Raw genomic sequence first — 17,863 nt, 5'->3', positions numbered from 1 at the left:
GATTAAATGTTAAAATTTCATCAATATTGACCATTATTTCAACGTTCGACTGGTCCGGAGTCAGCGTTTTTCATCAGAAAATTGATTTTTTGGACTCTACCAAAAATTATTCAAAATGTCTTTTGGATCGGGTCTCATGTTGAATAACCACTTTTTAAACCCTCACAGTGACCAAAATTGCCATTTTTTACAGAGTTTTGCTTACTCAAAAGCTTCAATTTTGACCAAAGTTTCAGGCACAGGAATGGCTTTAAACACACTTATTTTAGTTGAAAAAGTATTAATTCACATCCAACCATCATTTAAAGTCAAAAGATTAAATGTTAAAATTTCATCAATATTGACCATTTTTTCAACGTTCGACTGGTCCGGAGTCATCGTTTTTCATCAGAAAATTGATTGTTTTGGACTCTACCAAAAATGATTCAAAATGTCATTTGGATCGGGCCTCATGTTGAATAACCACTTTTTAAACCCTCACAGTGACCAAAATTGCCATTTTTACAGAGTTTTGCTTACACCAAATCTTCAATTTTGACCAATTTCAGGCACAGAAAAGACTTTAAACACACTTATTTTAGTTGAAAAAGTAATAATTCACATCCAACCGTCATTTAAAGTCAAAAGATTAAATGTTAAAATTTCATCAATATTGACCATTTTTTCAACGTTCGACTGGTCCGGGGTCATCGTTTTTCATCAGAAAATAGATTTTTGGGACTCTACCAAAAATGATTCAAAATGTCATTTGGATTGGGCCTCATGTTGAATAACCACATTTTAAACCCTCAAAGTGACCAAAATCACAATTTTTACAGAGTTTTGCTTACTCAAAATCTCCAATTTTGACCAATTTCAGGCACAGAAATGACTTTAAACACACTTATTTTAGTTGAAAAAGTAATAATTCACATCCAACCATCATTTAAAGTCAAAAGATTAAATGTTAAAATGTCATCAATATTGACCATTTTTTCAACGTTCGACTGGTCCGGAGTCATCGTTTTTCATCAGAAAATTGATTTTTTGGACTCTACCAAAAATGATTCAAAATGTCTTTTGGATCGGGTCTCATGTTGAATAACCACTTTTTAAACCCTCACAGTGACCAAAATTGCCATTTTTTACAGAGTTTTGCTTACTCAAAAGCTTCAATTTTGACCAATGTTTCAGGCACAAAAATGACTTTAAACACACTTATTTTAGTTGAAAAAGTATTAATTCACATCCAACCATCATTTAAAGTCAAAAGATTAAATGTTAAAATTTCATCAATATTGACCATTTTTTTAACGTTCGACTGGTCCGGGGTCATCGTTTTTCATCAGAAAATGGATTTTTTGGACTCTACCAAAAATGATTCGAAATGTCATTTGGATCGGGCCTCATGTTGAATAACCCCTTTTTAAACCCTCACAGTGACCAAAATTGCCATTTTTACAGACTTTTGATTACTCAAAATCTTCAATTTTTACAAATTTCAGGCACAGAAATGACTTTAAACACACTTATTTTAGTTGAAAAAGTAATAATTCACATCCAACCGTCATTTAAAGTCAAAAGATTAAATGTTAAAATGTCATCAATATTGACCATTTTTTCAACGTTCGACTGATCCGGGGTCATCGTTTTTCATCAGAAAATAGATTTTTTGGACTCTACCAAAAATGATTCAAAATGTCATTTGGATTGGGCCTCATGTTGAATAACCACTTTTTAAACCCTCAAAGTGACCAAAATCACAATTTTTACAGAGTTTTGCTTACTCAAAATCTCCAATTTTGACTAATTTCAGGCACAGAAATGACTTTAAACACACTTATTTTAGTTGAAAAAGTAATAATTCACATCCAACCGTCATTTAAAGTCAAAAGATTAAATGTTAAAATTTCATCAATATTGACCATTATTTCAACGTTCGACTGGTCCGGAGTCATCGTTTTTCATCAGAAAATTGATTTTTTGGACTCTACCAAAAATTATTCAAAATGTCTTTTGGATCGGGTCTCATGTTGAATAACCACTTTTTAAACCCTCACAGTGACCAAAATTGCCATTTTTTACAGAGTTTTGCTTACTCAAAAGCTTCAATTTTGACCAAAGTTTCAGGCACAGGAATGGCTTTAAACACACTTATTTTAGTTGAAAAAGTATTAATTCACATCCAACCATCATTTAAAGTCAAAAGATTAAATGTTAAAATTTCATCAATATTGACCATTTTTTCAACGTTCGACTGGTCCGGGGTCATCGTTTTTCATCAGAAAATAGATTTTTTGGACTCTACCAAAAATGATTCAAAATGTCATTTGGATTCGGCCTCATGTTGAATAACCACTTTTTAAACCCTCAAAGTGACCAAAATCACCATTTTTACAGAGTTTTGCTTACTCAAAATCTTCAATTTTTACCAATTTCAGGCACAGAAATGACTTTAAACACACTTATTTTAGTTGAAAAAGTAATAATTCACATCCAACCGTCATTTAAAGTCAAAAGATTAAATGTTAAAATTTCATCAATATTGACCATTTTTTCAACGTTCGACTGGTCCGGAGTCATCGTTTTTCATCAGAAAATTGATTTTTTGGACTCTACCAAAAATGATTCAAAATTTCATTTGGATGAGGCTTCATGTTGAATAACCACTTTTTAAACCCTCACAGTGACCAAAATTGCCATTTTTACAGAGTTTTGCTTATTCGAAAATCTCCAATTTTGACCTATTTCAGGCACAGAAATGACTTTAAACACACTTATTTTAGTTGAAAAAGTAATAATTCACATTCAACCGTCATTTAAAGTCAAAAGATTAAATGTTAAAATTTCATCAATATTGACCATTTTTTCAACGTTCGACTGGTCCGGAGTCATCGTTTTTCATCAGAAAATTGATTTTTTGGACTCTACCAAAAATGATTCCAAATGTCTTTTGGATCGGGTCTCATGTTGAATAACCACTTTTTAAACCCTCACAGTGACCAAAATTGCCATTTTTTACAGAGTTTTGCTTACTCAAAAGCTTCAATTTTGACCAATGTTTCAGGCACAGAAATGACTTTAAACACACTTATTTTAGTTGAAAAAGTATTAATTCACATCCAACCATCATTTAAAGTCAAAAGATTAAATGTTAAAATTTCATCAATATTGACCATTTTTTTAACGTTCGACTGGTCCGGGGTCATCGTTTTTCATCAGAAAATGGATTTTTTGGACTCTACCAAAAATGATTCGAAATGTCATTTGGATCGGGCCTCATGTTGAATAACCCCTTTTTAAACCCTCACAGTGACCAAAATTGCCATTTTTACAGACTTTTGATTACTCAAAATCTTCAATTTTTACAAATTTCAGGCACAGAAATGACTTTAAACACACTTATTTTAGTTGAAAAAGTAATAATTCACATCCAACCGTCATTTAAAGTCAAAAGATTAAATGTTAAAATTTCATCAATATTGACCATTTTTTCAACGTTCGACTGGTCCGGAGTCATCGTTTTTCATCAGAAAATTGATTTTTTGGACTCTACCAAAAATGATTCAAAATGTCTTTTGGATCGGGTCTCATGTTGAATAACCACTTTTTAAGCCCTCACAGTGACCAAAATTGCCATTTTTTACAGAGTTTTGCTTACTCAAAAGCTTCAATTTTGACCAATGTTTCAGGCACAGGAATGACTTTAAACACACTTATTTTAGTTGAAAAAGTATTAATTCACATCCAACCATCATTTAAAGTCAAAAGATTAAATGTTAAAATTTCATCAATATTGACCATTTTTTCAACGTTCGACTGGTCCGGGGTCATCGTTTTTCATCAGAAAATTGATTTTTTGGACTCTACCAAAAATGATTCAAAATGTCATTTGGATCGGGCCTCATGTTGAATAACCACTTTTTAAACCCTCACAGTGACCAAAATTGCCATTTTTTACAGAGATTTGCTTACTCAAAAGCTTCAATTTTGACAAATTTCAGGTACAGAAATGACTTTAAACACACTAATTTTAGTTGAAAAAGTAATATTTCACATCCAACCCTCATTTAAAGTCAAAAGATTAAATGTTAAAATTTCATCAATATTGACCATTTTTTCAACGTTCGACTGGTCCGGAGTCATCTTTTTTCATCAGAAAATTGATTTTTTGGACTCTACCAAAAATGATTCAAAATGTCATTTGGATTGGGCCTCATGTTGAATAACCACTTTTTAAACCCTCAAAGTGACCAAAATCACAATTTTTACAGAGTTTTGCTTACTCAAAATCTCCAATTTTGACTAATTTCAGGCACAGAAATGACTTTAAACACACTTATTTTAGTTGAAAAAGTAATAATTCACATCCAACCGTCATTTAAAGTCAAAAGATTAAATGTTAAAATTTCATCAATATTGACCATTATTTCAACGTTCGACTGGTCCGGAGTCATCGTTTTTCATCAGAAAATTGATTTTTTGGACTCTACCAAAAATTATTCAAAATGTCTTTTGGATCGGGTCTCATGTTGAATAACCACTTTTTAAACCCTCACAGTGACCAAAATTGCCATTTTTTACAGAGTTTTGCTTACTCAAAAGCTTCAATTTTGACCAATGTTTCAGGCACAGGAATGGCTTTAAACACACTTATTTTAGTTGAAAAAGTATTAATTCACATCCAACCATCATTTAAAGTCAAAAGATTAAATGTTAAAATTTCATCAATATTGACCATTTTTTCAACGTTCGACTGGTCCGGGGTCATCGTTTTTCATCAGAAAATAGATTTTTTGGACTCTACCAAAAATGATTCAAAATGTCATTTGGATTCGGCCTCATGTTGAATAACCACTTTTTAAACCCTCAAAGTGACCAAAATCACCATTTTTACAGAGTTTTGCTTACTCAAAATCTTCAATTTTTACCAATTTCAGGCACAGAAATGACTTTAAACACACTTATTTTAGTTGAAAAAGTAATAATTCACATCCAACCGTCATTTAAAGTCAAAAGATTAAATGTTAAAATTTCATCAATATTGACCATTTTTTCAACGTTCGACTGGTCCGGAGTCATCGTTTTTCATCAGAAAATTGATTTTTTGGACTCTGCCAAAAATGATTCAAAATTTCATTTGGATGAGGCTTCATGTTGAATAACCACTTTTTAAACCCTCACAGTGACCAAAATTGCCATTTTTACAGAGTTTTGCTTATTCGAAAATCTCCAATTTTGACCTATTTCAGGCACAGAAATGACTTTAAACACACTTATTTTAGTTGAAAAAGTAATAATTCACATTCAACCGTCATTTAAAGTCAAAAGATTAAATGTTAAAATTTCATCAATATTGACCATTTTTTCAACGTTCGACTGGTCCGGAGTCATCGTTTTTCATCAGAAAATTGATTTTTTGGACTCTACCAAAAATGATTCCAAATGTCTTTTGGATCGGGTCTCATGTTGAATAACCACTTTTTAAACCCTCACAGTGACCAAAATTGCCATTTTTTACAGAGTTTTGCTTACTCAAAAGCTTCAATTTTGACCAATGTTTCAGGCACAGAAATGACTTTAAACACACTTATTTTAGTTGAAAAAGTATTAATTCACATCCAACCATCATTTAAAGTCAAAAGATTAAATGTTAAAATTTCATCAATATTGACCATTTTTTTAACGTTCGACTGGTCCGGGGTCATCGTTTTTCATCAGAAAATGGATTTTTTGGACTCTACCAAAAATGATTCGAAATGTCATTTGGATCGGGCCTCATGTTGAATAACCCCTTTTTAAACCCTCACAGTGACCAAAATTGCCATTTTTACAGACTTTTGATTACTCAAAATCTTCAATTTTTACAAATTTCAGGCACAGAAATGACTTTAAACACACTTATTTTAGTTGAAAAAGTAATAATTCACATCCAACCGTCATTTAAAGTCAAAAGATTAAATGTTAAAATTTCATCAATATTGACCATTTTTTCAACGTTCGACTGGTCCGAAGTCATCGTTTTTCATCAGAAAATTGATTTTTTGGACTCTACCAAAAATGATTCAAAATGTCTTTTGGATCGGGTCTCATGTTGAATAACCACTTTTTAAGCCCTCACAGTGACCAAAATTGCCATTTTTTACAGAGTTTTGCTTACTCAAAAGCTTCAATTTTGACCAATGTTTCAGGCACAGGAATGACTTTAAACACACTTATTTTAGTTGAAAAAGTATTAATTCACATCCAACCATCATTTAAAGTCAAAAGATTAAATGTTAAAATTTCATCAATATTGACCATTTTTTCAACGTTCGACTGGTCCGGGGTCATCGTTTTTCATCAGAAAATAGATTTTTTGGACTCTACCAAAAATGATTCAAAATGTCATTTGGATCGGGCCTCATGTTGAATAACCACTTTTTAAACCCTCACAGTGACCAAAATTGCCATTTTTTACAGAGATTTGCTTACTCAAAAGCTTCAATTTTGACAAATTTCAGGTACAGAAATGACTTTAAACACACTAATTTTAGTTGAAAAAGTAATATTTCACATCCAACCCTCATTTAAAGTCAAAAGATTAAATGTTAAAATTTCATCAATATTGACCATTTTTTCAACGTTCGACTGGTCCGGAGTCATCGTTTTTCATCAGAAAATTGATTGTTTTGGACTCTACCAAAAATGATTCAAAATCTCATTTGGATCGGGCCTCATGTTGAATAACCACTTTTTAAACCCTCAAAGTGACCAAAATCGTCATTTTTACAGTTTTGCCTACTCAAAATCTTCAATTTTGACCAATTTCAGGCACAGAAATGACTTTAAACACACTTATTTTAGTTGAAAAAGTAATAATTCCCACCCAACCGTCATTTAAAGTAAAAAGATTAAATGTTAAAATTTCATCAATATTGACCATTTTTTCAACGTTCGACTGGTCCAGAGTCATCGTTTTTCATCAGAAAATTGATTTTTTGGACTCTACCAAAAATTATTCAAAATTTCATTTGGATCGGGCCTCATGTTGAATAACCACTTTTTAAACCCTCACAGTGACCAAAATTGCCATTTTTACAGAGTTTTGCTTACTCCAAATCTTCAATTTTGACCAATTTCAGGCACAGAAAAGACTTTAAACACACTTATTTTAGTTGAAAAAGTAATAATTCACATCCAACCGTCATTTAAAGTCAAAAGATTAAATGTTAAAATTTCATCAATATTGACCATTTTTTCAACGTTCGACTGGTCCGGAGTCATCGTTTTTCATCAGAAAATAGATTTTTGGGACTCTACCAAAAATTATTCAAAATGTCATTTGGATTGGGCCTCATGTTGAATAACCACTTTTTAAACCCTCAAAGTGACCAAAATCGCAATTTTTACAGAGTTTTGCTTACTCAAAATCTTCAATTTTGACCAATTTCAGGAACAGAAATGACTTTAAACACACTTATTTTAGTTGAAAAAGTAATAATTCACACCCAACCGTCATTTAAAGTCAAAAGATTAAATGTTAAAATTTCATCAATATTGACCATTTTTTTAACGTTCGACTGGTCCGGAGTCATCGTTTTTCATCAGAAAATTGATTTTTTGGACTCTACCAAAAATGATTCAAAATTTCATTTGGATCGGGCCTCATGTTGAATAACCACTTTTTAAACCCTCACAGTGACCAAAATTGCCATTTTTACAGAGTTTTGCTTTTTCAAAATCTCCAATTTTGACCTATTTCAGGCACAGAAATGACTTTAAAAACACTTATTTTAGTTGAAAAAGTAATAATTCACATTCAACCGTCATTTAAAGTCAAAAGATTACATGTTAAAATTTCATCAATATTGACCATTTTTTCAACGTTCGACTGGTCCGGAGTCATCGTTTTTCATCAGAAAATTGATTTTTTGGACTCTACCAAAAATGATTCCAAATGTCTTTTGGATCGGGTCTCATGTTGAATAACCACTTTTTAAACCCTCACAGTGACCAAAATTGCCATTTTTTACAGAGTTTTGCTTACTCAAAAGCTTCAATTTTGACAAATTTCAGGTACAGAAATGACTTTAAACACACTAATTTTAGTTGAAAAAGTAATATTTCACATCCAACCCTCATTTAAAGTCAAAAGATTAAATGTTAAAATTTCATCAATATTGACCATTTTTTCAACGTTCGACTGGTCCGGGGTCATCGTTTTTCATCAGAAAATTGATTGTTTTGGACTCTACCAAAAATGATTCAAAATCTCATTTGGATCGGGCCTCATGTTGAATAACCACTTTTTAAACCCTCAAAGTGACCAAAATCGTCATTTTTACAGTTTTGCCTACTCAAAATCTTCAATTTTGACCAATTTCAGGCACAGAAATGACTTTAAACACACTTATTTTAGTTGAAAAAGTAATAATTCCCACCCAACCGTCATTTAAAGTAAAAAGATTAAATGTTAAAATTTCATCAATATTGACCATTTTTTCAACGTTCGACTGGTCCGGAGTCATCGTTTTTCATCAGAAAATTGATTTTTTGGACTCTGCCAAAAATGATTCAAAATGTCTTTTGGATCGGGCCTCATGTTGAATAACCACTTTTTAAACCCTCACAGTGACCAAAATTGCCATTTTTTACAGAGTTTTGCTTACTCAAAAGCTTCAATTTTGACAAATTTCAGGTACAGAAATGACTTTAAACACACTAATTTTAGTTGAAAAAGTAATATTTCACATCCAACCCTCATTTAAAGTCAAAAGATTAAATGTTAAAATTTCATCAATATTGACCATTTTTTCAACGTTCGACTGGTCCGGAGTCATCGTTTTTCATCAGAAAATTGATTGTTTTGGACTCTACCAAAAATGATTCAAAATGTCATTTGGATCGGGCCTCATGTTGAATAACCACTTTTTAAACCCTCACAGTGACCAAAATTGCCATTTTTACAGAGTTTTGCTTACACCAAATCTTCAATTTTGACCAATTTCAGGCACAGAAAAGACTTTAAACACACTTATTTTAGTTGAAAAAGTAATAATTCACATCCAACCGTCATTTAAAGTCAAAAGATTAAATGTTAAAATTTCATCAATATTGACCATTTTTTCAACGTTCGACTGGTCCGGGGTCATCGTTTTTCATCAGAAAATAGATTTTTGGGACTCTACCAAAAATGATTCAAAATGTCATTTGGATTGGGCCTTATGTTGAATAACCACTTTTTAAACCCTCAAAGTGACCAAAATCACCATTTTTACAGAGTTTTGCCTACTCAAAATCTTCAATTTTGACCAATTTCAGGCACAGAAATCACTTTAAACACACTTATTTTAGTGGAAAAGTAATAATTCACATCCAACCGTCATTTAAAGTCAAAAGATTAAATGTGAAAATTTCATCAATATTGACCATTTTTTCAACGTTCGACTGGTCCGGAGTCATCGTTTTTCATCAGAAAATTGATTTTTTGGACTCTACCAAAAATGATTCAAAATGTCATTTGGATTGGGCCTCATGTTGAATAACCACATTTTAAACCCTCAAAGTGACCAAAATCACAATTTTTACAGAGTTTTGCTTACTCAAAATCTCCAATTTTGACCAATTTCAGGCACAGAAATGACTTTAAACACACTTATTTTAGTTGAAAAAGTAATAATTCACATCCAACCATCATTTAAAGTCAAAAGATTAAATGTTAAAATGTCATCCATATTGACCATTTTTTCAACGTTCGACTGGTCCGGAGTCATCGTTTTTCATCAGAAAATTGATTTTTTGGACTCTACCAAAAATGATTCAAAATGTCTTTTGGATCGGGTCTCATGTTGAATAACCACTTTTTAAACCCTCACAGTGACCAAAATTGCCATTTTTTACAGAGTTTTGCTTACTCAAAAGCTTCAATTTTGACCAATGTTTCAGGCACAAAAATGACTTTAAACACACTTATTTTAGTTGAAAAAGTATTAATTCACATCCAACCATCATTTAAAGTCAAAAGATTAAATGTTAAAATTTCATCAATATTGACCATTTTTTTAACGTTCGACTGGTCCGGGGTCATCGTTTTTCATCAGAAAATGGATTTTTTGGACTCTACCAAAAATGATTCGAAATGTCATTTGGATCGGGCCTCATGTTGAATAACCCCTTTTTAAACCCTCACAGTGACCAAAATTGCCATTTTTACAGACTTTTGATTACTCAAAATCTTCAATTTTTACAAATTTCAGGCACAGAAATGACTTTAAACACACTTATTTTAGTTGAAAAAGTAATAATTCACATCCAACCGTCATTTAAAGTCAAAAGATTAAATGTTAAAATGTCATCAATATTGACCATTTTTTCAACGTTCGACTGATCCGGGGTCATCGTTTTTCATCAGAAAATAGATTTTTTGGACTCTACCAAAAATGATTCAAAATGTCATTTGGATTGGGCCTCATATTGAATAACCACTTTTTAAACCCTCAAAGTGACCAAAATCACAATTTTTACAGAGTTTTGCTTACTCAAAATCTTCAATTTTGACCAATTTCAGGCACAGAAATGACTTTAAACACACTTATTTTAGTTGAAAAAGTAATAATTCACATCCAACCGTCATTTAAAGTCAAAGGATTAAATGTGAAAATTTCATCAATATTGACCATTTTTTTCAACGTTCGACTGGTCCGGAGTCATCGTTTTTCATCAGAAAATTGATTTTTTGGACTCTACCAAAAATGATTCAAAATGTCATTTGGATTGGGCCTCATGTTGAATAACCACTTTTTAAACCCTCAAAGTGACCAAAATCACAATTTTTACAGAGTTTTGCTTACTCAAAATCTCCAATTTTGACTAATTTCAGGCACAGAAATGACTTTAAACACACTTATTTTAGTTGAAAAAGTAATAATTCACATCCAACCGTCATTTAAAGTCAAAAGATTAAATGTTAAAATTTCATCAATATTGACCATTATTTCAACGTTCGACTGGTCCGGAGTCATCGTTTTTCATCAGAAAATTGATTTTTTGGACTCTACCAAAAATTATTCAAAATGTCTTTTGGATCGGGTCTCATGTTGAATAACCACTTTTTAAACCCTCACAGTGACCAAAATTGCCATTTTTTACAGAGTTTTGCTTACTCAAAAGCTTCAATTTTGACCAAAGTTTCAGGCACAGGAATGGCTTTAAACACACTTATTTTAGTTGAAAAAGTATTAATTCACATCCAACCATCATTTAAAGTCAAAAGATTAAATGTTAAAATTTCATCAATATTGACCATTTTTTCAACGTTCGACTGGTCCGGAGTCATCGTTTTTCATCAGAAAATTGATTGTTTTGGACTCTACCAAAAATGATTCAAAATGTCATTTGGATCGGGCCTCATGTTGAATAACCACTTTTTAAACCCTCACAGTGACCAAAATTGCCATTTTTACAGAGTTTTGCTTACACCAAATCTTCAATTTTGACCAATTTCAGGCACAGAAAAGACTTTAAACACACTTATTTTAGTTGAAAAAGTAATAATTCACATCCAACCGTCATTTAAAGTCAAAAGATTAAATGTTAAAATTTCATCAATATTGACCATTTTTTCAACGTTCGACTGGTCCGGGGTCATCGTTTTTCATCAGAAAATAGATTTTTGGGACTCTACCAAAAATGATTCAAAATGTCATTTGGATTGGGCCTTATGTTGAATAACCACTTTTTAAACCCTCAAAGTGACCAAAATCACCATTTTTACAGAGTTTTGCTTACTCAAAATCTTCAATTTTGACCAATTTCAGGCACAGAAATGACTTTAAACACACTTATTTTAGTGGAAAAGTAATAATTCACATCCAACCGTCATTTAAAGTCAAAAGATTAAATGTGAAAATTTCATCAATATTGACCATTTTTTCAACGTTCGACTGGTCCGGAGTCATCGTTTTTCATCAGAAAATTGATTTTTTGGACTCTACCAAAAATGATTCAAAATGTCATTTGGATTGGGCCTCATGTTGAATAACCACATTTTAAACCCTCAAAGTGACCAAAATCACAATTTTTACAGAGTTTTGCTTACTCAAAATCTCCAATTTTGACCAATTTCAGGCACAGAAATGACTTTAAACACACTTATTTTAGTTGAAAAAGTAATAATTCACATCCAACCATCATTTAAAGTCAAAAGATTAAATGTTAAAATGTCATCAATATTGACCATTTTTTCAACGTTCGACTGGTCCGGAGTCATCGTTTTTCATCAGAAAATTGATTTTTTGGACTCTACCAAAAATGATTCAAAATGTCTTTTGGATCGGGTCTCATGTTGAATAACCACTTTTTAAACCCTCACAGTGACCAAAATTGCCATTTTTTACAGAGTTTTGCTTACTCAAAAGCTTCAATTTTGACCAATGTTTCAGGCACAAAAATGACTTTAAACACACTTATTTTAGTTGAAAAAGTATTAATTCACATCCAACCATCATTTAAAGTCAAAAGATTAAATGTTAACATTTCATCAATATTGACCATTTTTTTAACGTTCGACTGGTCCGGGGTCATCGTTTTTCATCAGAAAATGGATTTTTTGGACTCTACCAAAAATGATTCGAAATGTCATTTGGATCGGGCCTCATGTTGAATAACCCCTTTTTAAACCCTCACAGTGACCAAAATTGCCATTTTTACAGACTTTTGATTACTCAAAATCTTCAATTTTTACAAATTTCAGGCACAGAAATGACTTTAAACACACTTATTTTAGTTGAAAAAGTAATAATTCACATCCAACCGTCATTTAAAGTCAAAAGATTAAATGTTAAAATGTCATCAATATTGACCATTTTTTCAACGTTCGACTGATCCGGGGTCATCGTTTTTCATCAGAAAATAGATTTTTTGGACTCTACCAAAAATGATTCAAAATGTCATTTGGATTGGGCCTCATATTGAATAACCACTTTTTAAACCCTCAAAGTGACCAAAATCACAATTTTTACAGAGTTTTGCTTACTCAAAATCTTCAATTTTGACCAATTTCAGGCACAGAAATGACTTTAAACACACTTATTTTAGTTGAAAAAGTAATAATTCACATCCAACCGTCATTTAAAGTCAAAAGATTAAATGTTAAAATTTCATCAATATTGACCATTTTTTCAACGTTCGACTGGTCCGGGGTCATCGTTTTTCATCAGAAAATAGATTTTTGGGACTCTACCAAAAATGATTCAAAATGTCATTTGGATTGGGCCTCATGTTGAATAACCACATTTTAAACCCTCAAAGTGACCAAAATCACAATTTTTACAGAGTTTTGCTTACTCAAAATCTCCAATTTTGACCAATTTCAGGCACAGAAATGACTTTAAACACACTTATTTTAGTTGAAAAAGTAATAATTCACATCCAACCATCATTTAAAGTCAAAAGATTAAATGTTAAAATGTCATCAATATTGACCATTTTTTCAACGTTCGACTGGTCCGGAGTCATCGTTTTTCATCAGAAAATTGATTTTTTGGACTCTACCAAAAATGATTCAAAATGTCTTTTGGATCGGGTCTCATGTTGAATAACCACTTTTTAAACCCTCACAGTGACCAAAATTGCCATTTTTTACAGAGTTTTGCTTACTCAAAAGCTTCAATTTTGACCAATGTTTCAGGCACAAAAATGACTTTAAACACACTTATTTTAGTTGAAAAAGTATTAATTCACATCCAACCATCATTTAAAGTCAAAAGATTAAATGTTAAAATTTCATCAATATTGACCATTTTTTTAACGTTCGACTGGTCCGGGGTCATCGTTTTTCATCAGAAAATGGATTTTTTGGACTCTACCAAAAATGATTCGAAATGTCATTTGGATCGGGCCTCATGTTGAATAACCCCTTTTTAAACCCTCACAGTGACCAAAATTGCCATTTTTACAGACTTTTGATTACTCAAAATCTTCAATTTTTACAAATTTCAGGCACAGAAATGACTTTAAACACACTTATTTTAGTTGAAAAAGTAATAATTCACATCCAACCGTCATTTAAAGTCAAAAGATTAAATGTTAAAATGTCATCAATATTGACCATTTTTTCAACGTTCGACTGATCCGGGGTCATCGTTTTTCATCAGAAAATAGATTTTTTGGACTCTACCAAAAATGATTCAAAATGTCATTTGGATTGGGCCTCATGTTGAATAACCACTTTTTAAACCCTCAAAGTGACCAAAATCACAATTTTTACAGAGTTTTGCTTACTCAAAATCTCCAATTTTGACTAATTTCAGGCACAGAAATGACTTTAAACACACTTATTTTAGTTGAAAAAGTAATAATTCACATCCAACCGTCATTTAAAGTCAAAAGATTAAATGTTAAAATTTCATCAATATTGACCATTATTTCAACGTTCGACTGTCCGGAGTCATCGTTTTTCATCAGAAAATTGATTTTTTTGGACTCTACCAAAAATTATTCAAAATGTCTTTTGGATCGGGTCTCATGTTGAATAACCACTTTTTAAACCCTCACAGTGACCAAAATTGCCATTTTTTACAGAGTTTTGCTTACTCAAAAGCTTCAATTTTGACCAAAGTTTCAGGCACAGGAATGGCTTTAAACACACTTATTTTAGTTGAAAAAGTATTAATTCACATCCAACCATCATTTAAAGTCAAAAGATTAAATGTTAAAATTTCATCAATATTGACCATTTTTTCAACGTTCGACTGGTCCGGGGTCATCGTTTTTCATCAGAAAATAGATTTTTTGGACTCTACCAAAAATGATTCAAAATGTCATTTGGATTCGGCCTCATGTTGAATAACCACTTTTTAAACCCTCAAAGTGACCAAAATCACCATTTTTACAGAGTTTTGCTTACTCAAAATCTTCAATTTTTACCAATTTCAGGCACAGAAATGACTTTAAACACACTTATTTTAGTTGAAAAAGTAATAATTCACATCCAACCGTCATTTAAAGTCAAAAGATTAAATGTTAAAATTTCATCAATATTGACCATTTTTTCAACGTTCGACTGGTCCGGAGTCATCGTTTTTCATCAGAAAATTGATTTTTTGGACTCTACCAAAAATGATTCAAAATTTCATTTGGATGAGGCTTCATGTTGAATAACCACTTTTTAAACCCTCACAGTGACCAAAATTGCCATTTTTACAGAGTTTTGCTTATTCGAAAATCTCCAATTTTGACCTATTTCAGGCACAGAAATGACTTTAAACACACTTATTTTAGTTGAAAAAGTAATAATTCACATTCAACCGTCATTTAAAGTCAAAAGATTAAATGTTAAAATTTCATCAATATTGACCATTTTTTCAACGTTCGACTGGTCCGGAGTCATCGTTTTTCATCAGAAAATTGATTTTTTGGACTCTACCAAAAATGATTCCAAATGTCTTTTGGATCGGGTCTCATGTTGAATAACCACTTTTTAAACCCTCACAGTGACCAAAATTGCCATTTTTTACAGAGTTTTGCTTACTCAAAAGCTTCAATTTTGACCAATGTTTCAGGCACAGAAATGACTTTAAACACACTTATTTTAGTTGAAAAAGTATTAATTCACATCCAACCATCATTTAAAGTCAAAAGATTAAATGTTAAAATTTCATCAATATTGACCATTTTTTTAACGTTCGACTGGTCCGGGGTCATCGTTTTTCATCAGAAAATGGATTTTTTGGACTCTACCAAAAATGATTCGAAATGTCATTTGGATCGGGCCTCATGTTGAATAACCCCTTTTTAAACCCTCACAGTGACCAAAATTGCCATTTTTACAGACTTTTGATTACTCAAAATCTTCAATTTTTACAAATTTCAGGCACAGAAATGACTTTAAAACACACTTATTTTAGTTGAAAAAGTAATAATTCACATCCAACCGTCATTTAAAGTCAAAAGATTAAATGTTAAAATTTCATCAATATTGACCATTTTTTCAACGTTCGACTGGTCCGGAGTCATCGTTTTTCATCAGAAAATTGATTTTTTGGACTCTACCAAAAATGATTCAAAATGTCTTTTGGATCGGGTCTCATGTTGAATAACCACTTTTTAAGCCCTCACAGTGACCAAAATTGCCATTTTTTACAGAGTTTTGCTTACTCAAAAGCTTCAATTTTGACCAATGTTTCAGGCACAGGAATGACTTTAAACACACTTATTTTAGTTGAAAAAGTATTAATTCACATCCAACCATCATTTAAAGTCAAAAGATTAAATGTTAAAATTTCATCAATATTGACCATTTTTTCAACGTTCGACTGGTCCGGGGTCATCGTTTTTCATCAGAAAATTGATTTTTTGGACTCTACCAAAAATGATTCAAAATGTCATTTGGATCGGGCCTCATGTTGAATAACCACTTTTTAACCCTCACAGTGACCAAAATTGCCATTTTTTACAGAGATTTGCTTACTCAAAAGCTTCAATTTTGACAAATTTCAGGTACAGAAATGACTTTAAACACACTAATTTTAGTTGAAAAAGTAATATTTCACATCCAACCCTCATTTAAAGTCAAAAGATTAAATGTTAAAATTTCATCAATATTGACCATTTTTTCAACGTTCGACTGGTCCGGAGTCATCTTTTTTCATCAGAAAATTGATTTTTTGGACTCTACCAAAAATGATTCAAAATGTCATTTGGATTGGGCCTCATGTTGAATAACCACTTTTTAAACCCTCAAAGTGACCAAAATCACAATTTTTACAGAGTTTTGCTTACTCAAAATCTCCAATTTTGACTAATTTCAGGCACAGAAATGACTTTAAACACACTTATTTTAGTTGAAAAAGTAATAATTCACATCCAACCGTCATTTAAAGTCAAAAGATTAAATGTTAAAATTTCATCAATATTGACCATTATTTCAACGTTCGACTGGTCCGGAGTCATCGTTTTTCATCAGAAAATTGATTTTTTGGACTCTACCAAAAATTATTCAAAATGTCTTTTGGATCGGGTCTCATGTTGAATAACCACTTTTTAAACCCTCACAGTGACCAAAATTGCCATTTTTTACAGAGTTTTGCTTACTCAAAAGCTTCAATTTTGACCAATGTTTCAGGCACAGGAATGGCTTTAAACACACTTATTTTAGTTGAAAAAGTATTAATTCACATCCAACCATCATTTAAAGTCAAAAGATTAAATGTTAAAATTTCATCAATATTGACCATTTTTTCAACGTTCGACTGGTCCGGGGTCATCGTTTTTCATCAGAAAATAGATTTTTTGGACTCTACCAAAAATGATTCAAAATGTCATTTGGATTCGGCCTCATGTTGAATAACCACTTTTTAAACCCTCAAAGTGACCAAAATCACCATTTTTACAGAGTTTTGCTTACTCAAAATCTTCAATTTTTACCAATTTCAGGCACAGAAATGACTTTAAACACACTTATTTTAGTTGAAAAAGTAATAATTCACATCCAACCGTCATTTAAAGTCAAAAGATTAAATGTTAAAATTTCATCAATATTGACCATTTTTTCAACGTTCGACTGGTCCGGAGTCATCGTTTTTCATCAGAAAATTGATTTTTTGGACTCTGCCAAAAATGATTCAAAATTTCATTTGGATGAGGCTTCATGTTGAATAACCACTTTTTAAACCCTCACAGTGACCAAAATTGCCATTTTTACAGAGTTTTGCTTATTCGAAAATCTCCAATTTTGACCTATTTCAGGCACAGAAATGACTTTAAACACACTTATTTTAGTTGAAAAAGTAATAATTCACATTCAACCGTCATTTAAAGTCAAAAGATTAAATGTTAAAATTTCATCAATATTGACCATTTTTTCAACGTTCGACTGGTCCGGAGTCATCGTTTTTCATCAGAA

This window comes from Lissotriton vulgaris, chromosome 8 (genome assembly GCF_964263255.1).
Source record: "Lissotriton vulgaris chromosome 8, aLisVul1.2, whole genome shotgun sequence".
In the NCBI taxonomy this organism is placed as follows: domain Eukaryota; kingdom Metazoa; phylum Chordata; class Amphibia; order Caudata; family Salamandridae; genus Lissotriton; species Lissotriton vulgaris.
Note: the sequence above shows the minus strand (reverse complement) of the source record.